This window comes from Dromiciops gliroides, chromosome 2 (assembly GCF_019393635.1).
Source record: "Dromiciops gliroides isolate mDroGli1 chromosome 2, mDroGli1.pri, whole genome shotgun sequence".
NCBI lineage: Eukaryota > Metazoa > Chordata > Mammalia > Microbiotheria > Microbiotheriidae > Dromiciops > Dromiciops gliroides.
In genome coordinates this window covers 270,161,991-270,167,982 of record NC_057862.1, presented here as the reverse complement: position 1 = coordinate 270,167,982, position 5,992 = coordinate 270,161,991, and the positions used below count along the sequence as shown (strand labels likewise).

At 37.7% G+C, this 5,992-nt stretch overlaps 1 pseudogene; it reads right to left on the bottom strand.

Moving 5' to 3' along the window:
• Positions 1 to 5,303: 5,303 nt before the first annotated feature.
• LOC122744993 lies at positions 5,304 to 5,400 on the bottom strand (annotated as a pseudogene).
• Positions 5,401 to 5,992: the final 592 nt, after the last annotated feature.

The window sequence follows — 5,992 nt, the reverse complement described above, 5'->3', positions numbered from 1 at the left end:
TCCAAGGCTGTTCCATTCCACATTAGTATGACTCTTCTGGAAGACGAGTAGTCTCCTCAACGTTTCCATGAAAGAAGATACATTAGAGGCAATCAGCACAGCTGGCCAGACCTCACTACAGAAGCCTGATGTTGGGCAAAATAAGTTAAATGCTTGTACTCAGGGCATGGGGTCTTAGACCTGGAACCTTCTGTTGGGGCATGTATATAACTTAGAACTGAAAGAGTCATGACCAGAAATGGTGTGGGAAGCATTAAGACTGGGCAAGGTAACATGAAATTAACCAGTAAGAATCCTCTGAGTCCAGACTAGGACCTTGAAACAAGAACCAAGTTGTTGTCTAGAGCTGGGAAGTCACAAGGTTTGGAGCTAAATGGGACTTAGCTGGTGACTTGCCACCTTAATAAATAAGGTAAAATGTTCCTCAATCAGAGTTCAGGATCCTAATGGTGAGATCTTTATATCAGGACAGAGATAGAGTATGGAGTTGCAAGTGGCAAGGTTGGGAAAGTGTAATGGTTGCCTGAAAACATGCAAGATAAGATGAAAATGCTCATCAGTCAGAGTCCAGAGTGGGACCTTTGAATTAGGACATAAATGAAGACTGAATTTGCAGGTGACAGCATCAGAAAACTGCCATCAAATGGTCTAATGGCCTGATGCTGATCAAGATGTTACTTGATCATCAACCAGATCCTAAGGGTGGGACCTTAGATTTCAGATGGAGCTGGAGATGGAAACTGGAGATGCATGTGGTGTGGCATGGAAATGACCAAATGAGGCAGATAGGGTGAAATTTTAAAAATCATATTATAGGGTCACAGGGTCACAATGTGTATGTTGTGCATAGATGTAAAGGTTTAATTAGAGGCATCAAGGTGGGTAGATGCTCAGGATGTGGCATTGTGATCCAACAATGGTCAAGATAAGGTAAAATTTTTAGCAGTCAGAGTCTAGAATCATAGAGTGGGGCTTTCAGTTTTCAAAGAGAGTGGACATTGGAGATAAAATTACAGGGTATGGAGAATGTTTGGGTGGTGGCCCTAACACCATGCAAGATAAATTGAAGTTTTTACCCATAAATCCCTGTGTTAAGAAAACATTTTTCAGTTTTACAGCTAGAGGTAGGAACCTCAAGATTCAGATAGCATAGCATGGAAATAGGCAGGAAATGGCACAATACATCGTCTCAAGCTCACTGTTCAGTTACCTATAATCAGGTCAAGAACACAAGTTAGAATATACATCCAGGATCCAGATCCTGGCTACCTAGGCAGGGACTGTGATCTAGTTGTAATGTACTCATGGAAACCATGTGGCCTAGAGGAAGAGAAAAAGAATGAATAGCCATTCTACCACCATTATATGAAGCCAAGGAAACAAGGAGAGGGTACTATTTTCCACATATCCCAGAGACAAGAAGAAGATGCAATTCAGCAGTTCTTTTTAAACTGATAAAGTCCTTCTCATCCATCACCATCAAGGGATAAGGGAATAATATGGGTATTTCCCAGTTTCCTAGTCCTTCATTTCTGACCTAGTTTATCAGGCTAGATGATAGCTCTGTGAATATTCCCTGGGGTACAAACCCCCTAAGTATGTAAACTGCTTTAAAGACTAGTAAATGTCAGCAAATATTCTTAAATAAAACATAAATTTGTTGTTTTCTCTCATTTGGAGCATGGAAAAAAGTAAGCCAATTGTGGGTGCATGTATGTAGTGTGGTGTGTGTGTGTCGTGTGTGTGTGTGAGAGGAGAGAGAGAGAGAGAGAGACGCTGAGAGAGAGAGAGAGAGAGAGAGAGGAGAGAAAGCTTATTTTCCTGTGCAACATGAATTTAGGACTAAAATAATCTAGAGATATCACTTAACTACTGCTGTTGTTGCTATTCAGTTATTCAGTGTATCTGACTCTTATGATCCATAGACCAACTGTCATGGAGTTTTTTTTTTGGCAAGGATACTGTAGTGGTTTGTCATTTCTTTCTCCAGTTTTACTACAGGCAAGAGTAAATGACCTTGCCAAGGTCACACAGCTAACTTAGTATCTGAGGTCAGATTTGAATTATTTGAAATATTTGAAAGTCTTTCTGACTTTCTAATACCTAGTGCTCTATCCACTACACACCCCTTAATGTCCCATTTAACTCTAGTAGGCACATTTTTACCTCTTCTATGTTCCCTAAGGATAATAAACATGAAAATAGGCTTTTTAATTTAAAGAAAAGTCTGGCACACTCACAGAGTACCTCTCAGATGCCATCTCTCATGTGAAGATGCTGAAGACCCTGCTTCTGGGAGAGTTGGAATGGCATTGAAAAGAAATACCCTGGAGCTTTGTAGCATACATTAAACATCTTGTTTTGGTGAGCCATGTGTGAAGAGGAAATGATTTAGTTATTTGCTGTAATCTACACCCCTAGACAGTTTGGATCATCTTCTCATTAGCTGCACTCATTTCGGATCTGTTCTACTTTGTCAGTCAATGACATCCTGTGAAAGACAATGCTTGTAAAGAAGGAGGCTTAGGGGCCTTTCCATGTTTAAGGCCATGTGACCCTATGAAATGGTCTTACTCTTTGGCCTCAACATTTGTTCTATTCCATTCTAGGTAAAAGAAGTGGAGCCTCTGCCACCCTCTAAGTTTTGAAAGTTTCGAGAGTACCTCAGCATCCTATAATTTTAGAGTCCAAAGGCATTTCAGGACATGGTATTCCAGACAAGGTTTTTATAGTTAGTACAGCACTGATGTTTCAAGGAGAAAATAGTTACTTCCTTGAATGACATTCAAGACTACAGCCCAATGAAAGCTGAGATGAATTCTTATTCTAATAATCATGGGCACATCTGGATATAAAACTGGTGGAATCAACGATATATTATAGGAATTGAGCCTGAATTATGAGTATAATCTCCCTACTTACCTCCACCCTATGCCAAGATAATGTAGGGTGTTAGGGTAAGTATCTGTACATTTTATTCTTGCCATATCTTTGAAGTAAATATCCCTTTGTAAAAGGTAATCATTGTTTAGTGGTTAAATGGAACTGATAGCTAGTCACTAGCTCATCAGAAGAGAAGAAACAATGGATACTTAAGGGTGAAAGCAGGAGATGGAGACACTCCCACACACCCTTTAGCATGCTCTCAAGCCCCTGGGGATCAGATTTGCTTTCTGATATGGGAAAAAGAACAAATAACATACACACTACCTTAAGTACTATTTATATATGGTTGTTATCCTAAGTAAAGTAAAATGCTAAGTAAGTAGTTATGATGTTGGTTTAAATCTCAAATAAAATATAGTAATATAGATAAGCAAAGTCATACAAACATAACTAAAATGGAGATAACACATATGGAAAGAACCCTTCCTTTCCTCTTTGTACAGGAAAGTAAATATTTAGCACTATGAATGCATTATCTAGTCAATACTACCCTTACCAACTCTATAAAATAAGTGATGGATGATCTCCAACTGACTTTGAAGAGACTATCAAGGCACATACCGCATATTGCTACGGGGGAAAGCACCTATTTATAGACCTTATTCACTGATCAGGTTCAAGTACTTCATATTTATAGTTTAAAAGCCTAAAATGGATTAGTTTATCATAGCACCCCCATCATGACACTGATGCCTGGATTAATGTCTAGTGGATATGAGCTCAGTGCTCTTTGATTTTAAGTACAGGAAGCTTTTATTTTTAAATTTCTACTACTCACTGAAATCCATCAAACAATCAGTTTTGAATATCTTTAGGGTTAAGTGCACTCTTGTAATTTAGAATTAAATAATTTTTATTAAGCACTTTTAGAGAATATCTACATGCTGTACAACTCCACTGATTAAGGATCATGGTGACTGGTTAAAACGGCAGCTCCAATGAATAGGGAAGCATAGTGAAATTTATTTTCTATATGTCTCCAGTGCATATTCAGTACCCATAAGTAACGCAAATGTCTGACCCTAATGTGAAATTTTTACACTATCTTACTATATATAATGCAATTCTCTATATGATTTTATCCCCTGTTGCAACTAGGGCCATACATGATGATGCAGGACCAACTGAGCTGGTTTTCTTCAGAGGCTCCTAGGGCTCTTAAATTCCCCTGGTTCAAAACCATGTAGTGAATCTGCCAAGAAATCCAAACTGAACCCCAATAAAATTTGAAAGGGAAATACTTATTCACAACCTTCAAGTATATTGTGTTTTTAACATTTTATATTAGAAGTAACAAACACAGAGCCCATAATACTCTCTAGTGAGGCCATACCAGATTAAAATATAATTGGGAAATATTAGCAAAATAAATACAATAAAAAATAAATTAATATTCCATTTTAAAACTAAGTCAAGGAGCTAAAAAGGATGGATAGAGGGCACGCCTGCTGAATTCTCTCCACATTCTCCTCCCAAACAACTTTAAAATAATGCCATCAAATTAAATTTTGGAGCGACAGAACCAACAAAAGGTCATGGTAAGACATTTTTCCAGCCTAAGAAAACTTAGGAAATTGTGACACCAGGGTGCAAGCCTATCTGGAGCCCACACACACAGCAGCATTGTGCAGTAGTAACAATGGCCACAGCAATAGCAGCACCTTTGAGGGCTGTCAGCCCAGAGAGATAAGGGTACCAAACAACTGGTCAGAAAGAGATCATAGGGGACCCTTTGCTGGCACTGGGTACAGCTGACACTGATTGGTAACTTTCTTGCCCATTTACAATGCTGAGTTGAAGTTCGAGAGCAGAGAGGAGCACTGGTGGTCAGTCACAAGATAGCAGAGGCCCTGGTCAAAGTTCAAAGACAATGAGGGTACTCATGCTTATGGTTCCAGGGGACCAAGGGACCTTCTGGGTAAAAACCAGAGTGCAGACCAGGAGAGCAATGACCATATCTCTCTTTTGATGACATAACCTTGGAAGCATTAAAACCTCAAAGACCCCCAGAACTAGCTCTGTAAACAGCAACATGAAAACTCCTTAGTCTTAGGACAGTGCTTCCCTATATCAAGGTGAGCAGAGCCCAACTTCAATATAAAGCTCAAAGTCAAGAGACAGGCTGGAAAAATTAATAAACAACAAAAAAATTGAATTTGACCATAAAAAGCTACTAGAGTGGCAAGAAAGACCAAGACATGAACTCAGAAGAAGTCAACAATGTGAAAACATCTAGCAAAAAATGTCTCAAAGAAAAACCAATAACTGGACCCAAGCCCAACAAAAAACTCTGAAAGAGTTAAGTGATAAAAGAAAATTATGAAAAGAGAATTAACAGTTTGGTAAAAGAAGCATAAAAATATACTAAATACTTCATGAATTTGCACATCATCCTTGCACAGGGGCCATGATAATCTTCTCCAATTTTAGTATATGTACTGCCAAAGTGAGCACACAAAAATATACTGAAGAAAATAACTTAAAAAAACCCACAGAATTGGCCTAATGGTAAAAGAGGGACAAAAATTCACTGAAAAAAGAACGCTTTAAAAAGAAAAATTGGTCAAATGGGAAAAGAGGTACAAACTCACTAAATAAAATAATTCCTTAGAAATTAAAACTGGGCATGACTCCATGAAGCATTGATAAACAATAAAACAAAATCAAAATAATGAAAAAAATAGAACAGAATGTGAAATAGCTCATTAGAAAAACAACTGACCTGGGAAATAGATCAAGCAGAGTTAATTTAAAGATTATTAGATTATATGAAAGCCAAAATATGAAATATACAAAATATAAAAGAAGGATGTTAGAAATCATATTGCAAGAAATGATCAAGAAAAACAGCCCTGAAATTACAAAACCAGAGGGCAAAATAGAAATTGAAAAAAAAAATCCTCCTAAAAGAGATAACAAAATGAAAACTCCAAGCAATATTATAATCAAATTCTAGAACTCCCAGGTCAAAGAGAAAATACTTCAAACAGCCAAAAAGAAACAATTAAAATATTGTGGAACCACAAGTCAGGATCACACAAGATTT